The sequence below is a fragment of the Elephantulus edwardii genome, unplaced genomic scaffold (assembly GCF_000299155.1).
Source record: "Elephantulus edwardii isolate Elephantulus edwardi_28Jun2011 unplaced genomic scaffold, EleEdw1.0 scaffold00366, whole genome shotgun sequence".
Classification (NCBI taxonomy): Eukaryota; Metazoa; Chordata; class Mammalia; order Macroscelidea; family Macroscelididae; genus Elephantulus; species Elephantulus edwardii.
The window spans coordinates 1,403,598-1,416,958 of NW_006400116.1; the positions used below are offsets into that span (position 1 = coordinate 1,403,598).

The window sequence follows — 13,361 nt, forward strand, 5'->3', positions numbered from 1 at the left end:
AATACTGTACCCAGCAAAATTATCCATCAAATATGAAGGACAGATCAAGATATTCCCAGAAAAGCAAAACCTAAGAGAGTTTGTAAAAACAAGAAATTTCATATGACCCACCTATTTCATTGCTTGGAAAATAACCCAAGAGAATGAGAATTGAGGCACAAATGCAGATTTGTAGACAAATGTTCATAGCACCATTATTCATCATCACAAAAACATGGAAATAGCCCATATGTCCAACTATAATCTAACAGGGTGAAAAATTATGGTACATTCACAGGGTGGATATTACACTGTATGCAGGAGCAATGATTTTGTCAATTACTACCTAACTTGGGAGGGACTGGAGAGCGTTATGCTAAGTGAACTAACTCAGCCCAATAAGGACAATTACTGTACAACAAGTGTGAGGATCCAAGGTGTGAAGGGAACAAATGGGTGATGATAGGTGGGGGGGTATGTTAATCATAGGTCACACAATTGGATGGGTGGAGGGAGGTGCTGGTGAAGAAATAGGAAAGTTCAGGTGTGATAAACAATGTATATGAACTTTGTCATAAACCAGTATAAAAAATAATGACCACTCATCATTTTTTCCAGTGTTTAAAATAAAAGAGAAAACAAATATATTGGATAGAATAGGAAAACAGCATTCTGATTCAACAGTAATTCTAATGCTCCATTCTGTCCTTAACTTTTTTTGGTGACTATCTACTGTAAGTTGATGTTGTGCTTGCAGAAAAGAATCCTAGAATCTCTTTTCATGCATATATTCTAAAAAGCTAACATTTCACATAACTAAACGATTCCCCAAAAGAAAACAGTCTGAAATGAAATAGCTTTGCTTATTATTCATGTTCCATGTTGCCTCTCTGTCCATGGGAATTGAGGGCACAACAAAGATAAACAATGCTAGTTAAAGAAGCAGTGTTACTCTCTGCATTTGCAAGTGTATTAATTTTTCCCCTTTTTTTACTGAAGATAAAGTATAATCTAAATATGGTTATTTAGTTATACATAGGGTTAGGCAAATGCATGTCTTGGTGACGGGTTGCACTAGCTTTCATTTCTTTATTTTTTAATGGGTAAAGGGAATGAAACAATGGCATTATGCATGATCATTTATAAGAAAAGGGAAAGCATGACTATGTTTATTAATTTTAGCAAAATAAAATGATAAAACATTTTTAGAAATATTAATGGATAAGTTCTTGTTTGTCTCCAGAGCATTTGGCATTTTTTTCAACTGGAGCATGAAAGAATAGAAAAAGAAAATATTATCATATTGTCTCATGTATTGCTCTTTTAGTATGTCAGTATGGTAGTCTACTAGAAAACAGTAAATGGCTTCAATTGTGGACAGGAATGTATCTGGCTTTCCTTTTTGATGGCGCCAAAAGCAAGTTTTTCTTGATTTCAACTCAACTTGTAACAATCCTTCAAGTCACTCATTGGTGAATATTTTGTTTGTTTGGTTCCAGGTACTATCTATAAAAACAAATTTTTTCAGTGTTATCTCTTTCCATTGGCTACTGTTCAAAGTACAGTCATCCTGTCCTTCAGTTTTCTTGCATTTAACAGATGGTTTGTCAAAGGTAATCATTTTTGCCTTTAATATTATTTTGAATCCTTTTTTGAAGATGAAAACAAATAACTCTTATTGAGACAGATTTAGGGCCAGGAAAAACAAGTGCAGCTTCATGTTCTTCATTTTCTGGAAGGATCTGTATAAATATTTACAAATTCAGGTGCTAAAAGCTTTGCATGTACAGCAGTACTTTTCCCATCTGTTTCATTTGAATGCTTAATAACATAACTCTTCAAAGGGAGCTTTACAGGTGGAATCTGTTCAATGGGAACATTTTCAACAGGGACATAACAGGTATAGCAGTAGAACATTCTTGAACCACCACATTTAAGACACTTCCATCTTCCACTCCGCTGAACTTTCTGAAGAACTTCTTGAGATGCCAAGCATACGTTTTGAAGATGATTTTCTAAAACTATACAAGTAGTCTGTGACCCTTCCATTTCCACAAATTGTGATATCTTTTCCTCATTTTCTTTGAGAAATATAGATGGATTGAAAGACATTTTTTCATGAAGTGTCAAATTTAAGCTCTGTTTCCAAAACATATATCATCGGTGCACTTTGGCTTGGTACCATCACTTTCTGTCCAGTAGGCTAACTGAGCTCTCTCATTGTTGCTGTTGTTATTAAGTGCCTTTGAGTCATAGATGACTCATAGCGACCCAATGAACGAAAGACCTGCACAACCCGTGGGTCCTCACAGTCCTCCACGAGCTTCTGTTACACCGAGTCTCTTATTTCTTTGTTTTTAATAATAGTATCTCACATTTTATGAAAATAAACATGATTTATTATGAAAAGAAACTACTTTCATCCAACAGTTTTGAGACATAATGATGAATGACATTGATTACATACTTCATGTGTCAACAGTTTCATTATTTGTGTTCTAATTGTCCCATACTCTTTTACTTAAATGCTGTACTCCTTTATTTCATTTATACACCTTGTATTTCACACATTCCTTCACTTACATTGTGTTATATATGATCACTCCCATACATCATGTCTTATAAAAATAACCCACATTGATCTATGCCCACTATTTCCTCGTCTTTTCAGATTCCCCCCACCCCTAGGACCTTTCCTAATTCCTTCAACCCCTTCCTTCATCCCCACCAAACTCTGTGACCCTGTGTTTTCCCACTAGCCCCTTCCCCTTCCCTCTTTAGACATTTATACTCATCTAACTAGTTACCCTTCTATTTTTACAATTCCAGAAGGTGACAGTCTTTACATGATGAGTTAAAGTGTTACTTAGAGTAACAATTACTTCAGGGGATAGTTTTGATTCAAGGTTTAACCTTGCTATGTTTGAATGTATGACCTTGCTTAATGAATGAATAACTGGATGAACAAGTGACACTGCTGGCAATTGAAATACTGGGTCATCCCAGGACAGAAAACTAACAGGCACTTGCTGTAATCAATATGATAAATGATAATCAGGCAAACATACACATTCCTATCCTATATAAAAAGTTGTTGTGGTAGTAGTTACCACTTTTGGGTTGGGGTTTTTTTAAATTATTATTATTAATTTCAATGAAAATTTACAGAGACTTCAGATTTCGATTCATTCATTGTTGCACTTCTCTCCCCCCTCCAATCCCCCCCAAATACACTCCCCTCTTTGAAAAGTAAAAGACAAATATTTTCATTGTTTTACAATGCTTCCCCCCAGGTCCACTCCACTATGCAGCCTTCGCTCTGGACTCCCTTCATGACAATAATACCTAATCACATATCCCTTTTACACAATTTTCTCCCTCATCTGTTTCAGTGCAGTATACATTATTTAATCCATCTTTCTCAGTCTCCTCCAACCCTGATGTCAGTTCTGTTTTACAACAGTGGCACCGTGCAGTATTTGTCCTTTTGTGAATGAGATAGTTCACTCAGCATAATGTCCTCCACGGTCAACCATTTTGAATAATATTGCACGAGTTCCTTGTTTTGTTTTTCAATGCAGCATAGCATTCCATTGTGTGAATATACCACAGCTTCTCTATCCATTCATTTTTTGATGGGCACTTAGGTTGTTTCCAACTCCTTGCTATTGTGAACAAAGCCGAGATAAACATGGATGTGCATATATCTGCTTGGATGGCAGTTATGGTCTCTTTGGGGTATATTCCAAGTAGTGGGATTGCTGGGTCAAATGGTATCTCTATTTGCAGCTTTTTGAGAAAGCATCATACCACCTTCCACAGTGGTTGCACCATTTTATACTTCCACCAACAGTGAATAAGGATTACAGTCTCTCCACAACCTCGCCAGCATTTGTTGCTTGTTCTGTTAAATTTTGCTGTTGTTACTGTGGTGAGATGATAGCTCATAGTTGTTTTTATTTGCATCTCTCTTAGAACTAGGGATTTTGAACATTTCTTCATGGGCTTGTTAGCCATCTGAATGTCTTTTTTGGTGAAGTGTCTGTTCATATCCTGTGCCAATTTTTCAATTGGATTATTTACATTTATCTTGTGGTGAGTTGTTACTGTTTTTGCAGTCAAGTCTGGACCAATTTATAGATGATCCTCCAGCAGGGTTTTTAGACAGTAAATCACATTGAAGGAGATTGCCTATCCTTCTTGTGGAGAGCAGCTGGTGGATTTGAATTGCATGTCTTTGAGATGGCAGCATAACTTCTTACCATTAGGCCACCAAAGCTCCATATAGTAAGCAGCAACATGCAAATCACTCACTCAACATATAAATAATGCCTCCAACTTGTAAATCACTCTCCCAACAGAACAAAAGGAGCTTACAGTTTAAAATCAAGAAATGTGTGCATTAGAGTTACATCTTTTCTCTACACATGTTTAACTTAGATGCTGAGCAAATCACTTGAGAAGCTGGTTTTATGAAGAGAAATATGGCATCAGGATTAAAGGAAGACTCATTAACAGCCAGCTTTATGCAGATAATAATAAATCTTGCTTACTGAAAGTGAACAGGTTTGAAATACTTGTTACAGAAGATCAAGGAATATAGCCTGTGATATGAATTACATCTCAACATCAAGAAAACAAAATCCCTCATCACTGGACCAATAAGCAATATTATGATAAATGGAGAAAAGATTAAAGTTATCAGTGGTTTAATCTTGCTTGGATCCACAGTCAATACCCTTAGGATCTCAGTCAAGAAGTCAGAAGATGTATTGCATTCAGAAAATCTCTTGTCAAGGATTAATCGAAAGTGCTAAGGGCCAATGATGTAAATTGAAAGATTAAACTGCACCTGGATTAAGGCATGGTCTTTTCAATTGCTTGTTATGCATCTGAGAGTTGGACAACAAATAAGAAGTATCAATGAATTTGTGTTTTGGTGTTGGAGAAGAGTACTGAATATCCCATGGTTTAACAAGAGGACAAATAAATATATATTGTAGAAAATGCAGTCAGGGTGCTTCTTAGCGGCAAGGATGTTGTTGTTGTTGTTAAGTGCCATCGAGTAGCAGAAGACTCAAAGCGACCCTATGAAGAAGAGCCCTCAACGTTTGTGTGTCTTTCATCCTCTCTGAAGGTTCATAGGTTTTCCGGAGGCAAGCTATTACAGAAGTGGATGCCACTCCTGCCTCCAAGCTTGTTTTAATCAGGGAGCTCCACCCCACACTGTCTGCATTGGGTAATCAACCATTAGCGTAATTGACACATCAGTATCATAGAGTTCAGCCTCACAGCAATCAGAAGTTACCGCTGTATGGCAAGTGGATATACCAGGGCTATATGACCTAGAGGAATATTTGAACAAAAACAATAAAAGACAGGCCTGAGGGCCGAGGATTAAAAATGAAGCTTAATCTCATATACTTTGTGCATATTGTTAAAAGGATTCAGTCATCGTTCTTGGAAAGGTACAGAGTCAGTCTAAGAGAGAAAGACTCTCAGAAAGGTGGCTTAACACAGTGGCCCTAACAATGTACTCAAATACATAAATGATGATGAGAACAGCCCAGGATAGAGCAGTTCTCAGATCTGTTGTTCATAGTGTTGCTATGAGTCATACTTGTCTCAAGGGCACCTAACAATAACAACAGTAACAGTGCAAGTGTTCCTTTGATTTTTTTTTTTTTGGTTGTTGCTATTGTTCCAAAAATATATGTAACATGGCATTGCCAATTCATTATTTTTCTTGTCTACAAGTTACTGACATAAACTACATTCTTTAACCTGTGCCACCTTTCCCATCACTGTAAACAAAAAGGAACTCCTTAGGGAATGCTTCCTCCTTTTCTCTTACTCCCCTAAAATCACCAGCAATAACACCATCTATATTTTTACCAATTTTTATAATTTTATGAAAATTCTTATATACTATTTGTCTTTTGAGGATGGGTTTATTTTGTTCAGTATAAGTTTCCTTCCTCAGTGTAGTTTGGAGAGATTAGACCCATTTCTTCAGGTTCATTATGGATGAGTTTAATCTCACTAACATCTGCTATTTTATATTTCATGGATTTTTTTGACTAAACCCTAACTCCAAAACTGATATCTGATGGCACTAACCACAGAGAGTTGTTCTGCGAACTCAAGGTAGTGCCTCCCTGGTAATTTGAATCTACCAGTCGCTCCCTGGGAGGGAGATGAAGACTTTCCTCCTGTGTGATTTACAGTTTTGTAAACCCTTTGGAGAGTCAGCTCTAAGTCAGTTCCAACTCAATGGTAATGTGAGAGAGATAAGTAAAAAAATCAAACCTAAATCAAATCAAATAAAAAAATCGCTGTCATTTTCAACACATAGTAGAACTATAAGATAAAGCAGAACTGACATAGGATTCCAAAGACTATTTTTGGAAGCAGATACCCTCATCTTTCTCCCACATAGATTCTGGTGTGTTGAAACTTTCAGTATTTTGGCTAACTTCTGAGCTTTATAATTGCTGCACCACCTAACAAAAAACTATTGCAGTCAAATTGATTCCACTTACAGTAATCCACCACCACTATGTTTACTGGGCTGTGAAGTTTTATGGGAGGAGTCTGCCCATCTTTCTTTTGAGAAGTGAATGCCTGATGAGTTCCATCAAGCCGATGGTTAGTTTAAAGACCAAGGTGATCCTGATGTAAGCATTGTATTTTCAATTGCTTCCTCTGTATCTGAAAATCAAGCATTGATTAAGGAAGAGTGAAGAAGAATCAATTTCTATGAATTGGTAAAATAGTATTGAATATATTGTGGATTACCAAGATAACAAACAAATCTGTCTTGTGGGCAGTACAGTCAGGGTGCGCCTTCATTGAAAGGCCATTCTTTGGGGGAAAAAAACCATAATTCTGGGAAAAGTAGAAAGGTAGTCAAAGAAAGAAAGATGTAAGTGATGACAATATTGGGCCCGAGTTTGGAAGATAGTGTTATAATAGTGCAGGATAGGGCAAGATTAAAATTTATTATTCATAGAGTCACTATGAGTTGCAATTAACTCGATGGCACCTAACAAGAACAAAGGTTAACAGACCAATATATTTGAGGAATCAAGGAACACCTAGACTTCCAAAAAGGCACGGGGTGGCAGGGGGCGGGGGGGCGGAATCAACATAGCTAACACATTGTTTTTTAATTTAAGCTCCAGAACTCAGTCGCAATTTCTTTCAAGTCATTAATTTGTGATGTTTTTGATATAGCTGAACAAGCAAACTAGCCCCCATAAGATGTGATAATACTGTAATGTCCAAAATATCCAATGTTACTAAATATCCAAAGTAGTATCAAAATACAACTGTCTAAGTGAGCAGAACAACCTGTGTGCAGAACAAATTATCCAGGAGGCTGGGATTTTTGAGAATTGTGGCATCAGGATTGGTGGAAGATCTATCATTAACCTGCATTATGCAGATGACACAACCCTGCTTGCTGAAACTGAGGAGGACGTGAAGCACTTGCTGCAGAAGGTCAAGGACTGCAGCCTTTAATATCAATTGAGGCTCAATATCAAGAAGACAAATATTCTCACCACTGGACCAATTGTCAGCATCAGGATGGATGGTGAAGAGATTGAGATTGTTCACAGCTTTAGTTTGCTTGGCTACACAGTCGACGCTCTTAGTACCAGCATTCAGGAAATTAAAAGACGTATTGCAATGGGAAAGTCTGCTGTTAGGGACCTCTCCAAAGTACTGAAGAGCAATGGTATCACTCTGGAGACTAAGGTGCACCTGAGACAGGCCATGGTCTTTGCAATCACTTGTTATGCTTCGGAGAGTTGGACAATGACTAGGGAGGATACAAGAAGAAGAGATGCCTTTGGGTTGTGGTGCTGGAGAAGAGTATTGAATATATCACGGACTACTAAGAAAACAAACAGGTTCATCCTGGAGAGAGTTAAATCAGGCTGCTCCTTGGAGGCAAGGATTCTGAAGTTTCGTCTCTTTGGACATGTTGCAAGAAGGGACCAGTCTTTGGAGTGAGACATCATACTTGGGAGGGTAGAAGGACAGTGCAAGAGAGAAAGACACTCTATGAGGTGGATTGATTCAATGACTGGGGTAATTGGGGAAGGTTTGTCAGAGACGGTGTGATTAGCACATGACAGAGTAGGGTTTAGGGCTGTTGTACATAAGGTCGCTATGAGTCACAAGTGACTTGACAGCACATAACAACAACAACAACAAAGTGAGCAGAATAAATGATTAGTAAAACTTAGTGGTTCAGTTTTTTTGTATTGGCTTACAGTTACAAGTACATAGCGCACTCAACATTTTGCTTTAAATAGCTTTCATCTCATTTTGATTTAAGCATCTTTTCTGAGGAAACACGATTATGAGTTGCTGAAAGGGGTTATCATGGCAGGACCTTAAGAACTCCAACATTAAAAAGACTCACCATCCTCATCTTGTGCAGAAAAATTACAGATTATTTATTTGTCCCTTAAAGTGGCGCATTATTCTCTATTCCTTATGTGTGACCTATGCACCATGAATTTCTTTAAAAGAATGCAGTCAATATGTGGTTGGATGTCCATAAGGACATCTCCACTACAATTCACATTAACCCTACAAACAACGTATCAGAACCTTGCCCATCCAGCGCCATCCTCACCAAATCTGCCTTGCCCAAATCCATGATTGCAGTCAGTGTGTCAATCCATCTTTTTGAACGTCTTCCTCTCTTTCATTGACCTTCTACCTTTCTCAGTATAATATCTTTTTCTAGTGAATATCTATTTCTGAAAACATGTCTGAAGTATGTAAGATGTAGTATCACCATCTCTGCATCTAACGAGCAGCTCTGGTGATACTTCATTCAAGACAGACTTGTTTGTTCTTTAGGCCACCGTTAGACCCCATCACCACCACAATTCAAAGACATCTATTTTTCTCATTCGTTGTATGATTTTTCAGATGCATAGGAGGCAAATTAAATTACCATATCTCAGATCAGATTCACATAAGTCTTTAAACTGAAATCCATGCTTTTTAACACTTTGAAGAGGTACTTGACGACAGATTTCCCCAATGCAATATGTCTTTTGATATCTTGACTGCTACTAGAGAGTGTACTGTAGATCCAGGTAAAATGAAGTTGTTAACAACTTCAATTCTTTCACCATCTATCATGATGTTGCCTATTTCCTCAATAGTGAGCATTTTTATTTTCTCGATGAGGAAAAATAATCTCTATTTTATACAGTATGAAATACAGCATCAAGTCAAGTCATGTGTTCTCAAGTTGAAATTAACAGCTGAGCCTTTAATGGGGTTTGATATGCTGTAGGTCATGCAGAAGATTTCCCATTTTTTTTGCATGAGGGTATGTGGTTGTTAGTACCATCAGGTGGAGTAGAACTCGTAGTGATCCTGTGACCAATGAATAAATATTATCCTATCCTGTGCCATCCTCACCAATCCGGATATTCTTGAGCCTATTATTATAATTTCTAGGCAAATCCACCTCCCTGAGGTTCTTACTCTTTTTCACTGACTCTTTTGGTCTAGGTTTCGTTTTTTCATGAGCACAATTAAGTACTCTGGGATTCCCACTCTTCTCAATGTTAGTCATAATTGGTTGTGATCCACAAAGTATAGAAAAACAGTATACAGTAAAGAAAGGTGGGACATGATGACTTTATAGTGGAAAAGTCTATTAAAGAAGTGATCTGGATCTATTTATTGGACTTTTGTTTTTCAAAGACCTCTTTAAAATGCTAATGAGAATTAAGATATGCCTGATCCAGGCCATGGTATTTGAAATTGCTTCTTATGCATCTGAAAGTTGATATATGAGTAAAGACTGCCAAAGAAGAATTGCTGCCATTGAAATGTAATATTGAAGAATATTGAATATATCAAGGGCCACAAAAAGAACAAACAAATCTGTCTTGGAGAAGATGCAACTAGAGTGCTCCTTAGAAGCCAAAATCACAAAACTTCATCTCACCTGTTTTTGTATGCAGTTGGCAGGGGCCAAGTCTTTGGGGGAAAAAAGACATTATTTGGGGGAAAATAGAGGGTAATTGAAATGAAGAAGAGCCCCAAGAAGATCGATTAACATGGTAACTGTAACAATGGGCTCAAACATAGAAGTCACAAGGATGGAGCAACCCCTAAGTTTCTGATCTGTTGTTTGTAGGCTTCCTATGAGTCATAGTTGACTAGAAGGCACTTAACAGAAACAATTTTTGTCTCTTTTTTAAAAATTCTTATGTTCTTTTTTTAAAATCATTATTTCTGTGAATGTGTACAGAGACATTGAGTTTTGTAAATAGAACTGCACTTTACCTCTGTTACCATCTCAAAAACTTATATCTCAGTTAAAAAAAAAAAAAGATCGAGAGAAACAAACAGGGAAAAATCCCCTCAAGCTCACTGTTGCTAAATCAGAATCAACTAAAAGCTGCTAACTACACTGAGTTTATGAGGCAGTAAATCACCTGAGAGGAAACTGTTCATCTTCCTTCTAAGAAGAAACCTTGGTTTCAAATTGTCAGAGAAAGCATGGTCTTTGGAGTGACAGCACAACTCTCTATGGACTATACTACCAGAATAAAAACATTAGACAACTCTCAGTAGAGGAAAATTTTAATAAAATACTTAACCAACACTCCTTCAAAATTTCCAGGTCAAAAACCAAGGAAAGTCTGTAAATCATCACATCTAAAAGGAGGCGTGATGCACAATATAATACAGTATCCACAAAAGGAAAAATGAAACTAGATAAAAACTGAGGATATAAAAATAAAGAATGAATTTTAGTTAATAGTAATGTATCAATATTGACTTATCTACAGCATATTAGATTTCATGATTGCCTGATTCAAAATGTCCCATGTGGGATTGTAAAATGGTACAACCACTCTGAGAGGCAGCTTGGCATTTCCTGGGGGAAAAAACCCTGAACATAGAGATTCTATATGACCCAGCTTTTCCATTGCTAGGAATATATCCCAAATAAAACAGAACTGAGACACAAACAGATTTGTACACTAATGTTGATAGCAGCATTAGTCTCAATAGTAAGAACATGGAAATAGCTCAAATGTCATCACCAAATGACTAAACTGAGAATGAACTAAATGTGGTATGTTCATATGTTGCAATATAATGCAGTACTCAGGAGCAATGGTTTTGAAAAATACTATATAACTTGGGAAAGACTAGAGATAATTATGCTAAGTGAACTAATTCACGTGCGTGAGACCAAACACTGTGTAAGACCATTTAAAAAAAAAACTATTAAAAGCAGAGGGATAACCAGTAAGATGTGTATAGATATCCAAAGAGGGAAAGGCAGGAGACAGGGAAGCTGATAGTGAAGAGGGAGAAAATCATAAGATCAGAGAGTTTGGTGAGTAAAGAGGGGGCAAAACCCACAAAATTATGTACAATGTAAACAAATTACTGTATGCAAATCAATTTTTTAAAAGTCCCATACCAAATCGTCTCAATTCACCAATGCCTAGTATATCAATATTTATGCATTCTGTTTCTTCCTTAACAATGTTCAATTTTTCTACATTCATATTTCTAACATTGTACGATCCAATTATTAGTGTCTGCTTACAACCATCCCTCCTTCCTTTTGTTTCCCAATACACGGTCTCAGTCTCTGGTGCCATATTTTCTAGTCTAATCTAAGTGTGCTCTATTGTATATAGGGATTTTGAAGACCACTTATTTCAGAAGTGGATGGCTTATTGTTCTTCCTAGTCTGTTTTAATTTGTATGATCTAGTTTAGAACAATACCTAAGCATTTTACCTTTGAGTTGTAATGCTGGAGAAGAGTATTGAAAATACCATGCACTGCCAAGAGAACAAACAGGTTTGTTACAGAGAGGGTGAAACCAAGTTGCTCCTTGCAGGCAAGGATTATGAAACCTTGTCTCACATACTTTGGGCATGTTGCCAGGAGGTATCAGTCTTGGAGAAGGACATCATACTTGGAAGGATGGAGGGACCATGCAGGAGAGGAAGGCCCTGGATAAGATGGATTGACATAATAACTGGGTTAATAGGGGTAAGTGTGTTGGATAAAGTGAGACTGACTCAGGATAGGGCAGGGTTCAAAGCTATTGTGCATAAAGTTGCTGGCGACTCTATGGCACATAACAAGAAGAAGAACAAAAATCTTTCTAAAGCAAAACAAAGTTTTAAAAATTCTATTTAATAAATGTAACATTTAAAAACATCCCAGAACTTGTAACTAGAAGGATTTATGTGTTAAAAAATGAATGTGTATACGTGGTGGGGGGGAGGAAACCAACCAGAAAAGAACTTTTAAATAACTCAGTAAAAGACTCAAGCCAGATGAAGTTTCTCTGATCCTCTATCAAAGCCAACAATAAGATCCTGCTTGAGAAAAAACAGTTCACTCATGGGGCATCTCAGGCTAAAAGAGGGTTACCAAGGTCATCTGGGATGATGCATCAGCAATTTACAGACCTCAAATTTTGTGATCAAGCATTCTGCTTACTCTTGCTTTGTGACACTGAAGAGGTGACATATATTTCTGTCCAAACATATACCACCTGGGATTTTAGATCCATTAAGCATTTCTAAATGATCTGTAATGGATAACCTCCACAGTTCTATTAGCAGAGGCAAATATTTGACTTCATGAAGGAGTAATGTCCTGTTGATCTCAACCAAAAGAACCCCGCTGGTGATGTTCCACAGAAGGTCTGAGCTGACATTTAACATCACTATTTCAAATAAAGAGGAGGGCTTTCTTCTTTCTCAGAGGGCCTTGTGGAGTATTCCAACTATCCATATCAATGTAACAAACTCCTCCAAAAATAGTTGTTTAAGGGGGGGGGAATAACAATCCTGTGATTAGGAATTAGACAAGGATTTGACTGTGTAGTTATTCCCTGATTGATATGACATTGGACGGCATAACAGGAACTACATTCACATTCAAAAAGGTTTCTTCACCTCCAGAACTAACATCTTGATATTCTTCAGCCTCTTCCTCTTTGAACATGGTATCTAGTCTTCTAGGAACTCTCCATGTGGCTTGATCTTCTCATAGCCTGGTGGTTTGGAGGTAAACACATTTCTACATGCCTATCTGTTGAGTTTGCTTAGAGAGAGCAACTTTAGATTATTCCAAAACACAGGAATTAGGAGTTGTCAGTGTAGATGATGTTTGTCTGGATCTGTCTCTTGCTTCAACAGTGTTTGGACGGAACAGACCCGGCGACTTCCCCCCTTCCAACCTCCGACTACCCTCCAACGTCACCTCCAGGCGTAACCTCGGGACCATCTCAACCATCTCCTATTTTCGGGACCAGCTAACACCTTTTTTTTGTTAGCCCCAAAACCTCGACCAACT

General features: G+C 37.4%; 1 pseudogene; it reads right to left on the bottom strand.

Moving 5' to 3' along the window:
- Positions 1-1,105: 1,105 nt before the first annotated feature.
- Positions 1,106-2,091, bottom strand: LOC102876460 (annotated as a pseudogene).
- Positions 2,092-13,361: the final 11,270 nt, after the last annotated feature.